At 24.4% G+C, this 759-nt stretch overlaps 1 non-coding gene across 1 annotated transcript; it reads right to left on the bottom strand.

Annotated features, from left to right (window-relative positions):
- Nucleotides 1–253: 253 nt before the first annotated feature.
- On the bottom strand, nucleotides 254–327 carry TRNAN-GUU. The gene has a single exon. It is a non-coding gene; the product is annotated as a tRNA-Asn (tRNA).
- Nucleotides 328–759: the final 432 nt, after the last annotated feature.

The raw sequence follows: 759 nt of genomic DNA, 5'->3' as shown, positions 1-759 counted from the left end.
TTGAAGTTTCCAACTTTATTTTTGCCTCGAGATTCGTGCCCGATCAAAATAATTTTTGCATGATGTATCACATATAATTATTAAATTTAATATAAGTGTAACTTAGTTTTTATGATTAAAATATTAAAATTAATAACACAACTAAATAATTTATATTTTTTTTTTATTATTAAACCAAACTCTACAAAAGAGTAACAACCAAACGGGCCCTACTTACTAAAACGTGAGTTGAAAATTTATAAAAAATAAAAAACGCTAGAAGGAGGGCTTGAACCTCCGACCTTGTGGTTAACAGCCACACGCTCTAACCAACTGAGCTATTCCAGCTTCGGCTAGCCGAAAGGAAAGTATTTATTATTTCTAATAACATTTATTCCATTTTAAATTTTTCTTAATTACTTTATTTTTTTTGTGTTTTTTTTTAACAAGTTAAATTGTTTGTCATGTAACTATGAAACTTTTAAATGAATTGAAAAGTATTATAGTAATCCAAATTTTGTAAAATGAAAGTATATATCAACTTTATATTAGATATGAAATCTTCATAATGCAAAAGTTATATTACATACATTACATTTGTTAAAAAAAAATCTATTGATTGAAAATGCTGTAAGATCATAATACAAAAGGTATATTATATACATTACATCAGCACAAAAAATTATCAAATTAGAATTTTTTTTACTAAAAACTGCTTTAAAAAGTATTATGAAAGCTGTCCTAAATAATGTCTAAAATTGACAATTGTTAGCAATGATT

This window comes from Dendrobium catenatum, unplaced genomic scaffold, assembly GCF_001605985.2.
Source record: "Dendrobium catenatum unplaced genomic scaffold, ASM160598v2 original_scaffold_254863, whole genome shotgun sequence".
NCBI classification, from domain to species: Eukaryota; Viridiplantae; Streptophyta; class Magnoliopsida; order Asparagales; family Orchidaceae; genus Dendrobium; species Dendrobium catenatum.
This window is presented reverse-complemented; position numbering and strand designations above follow the sequence as displayed.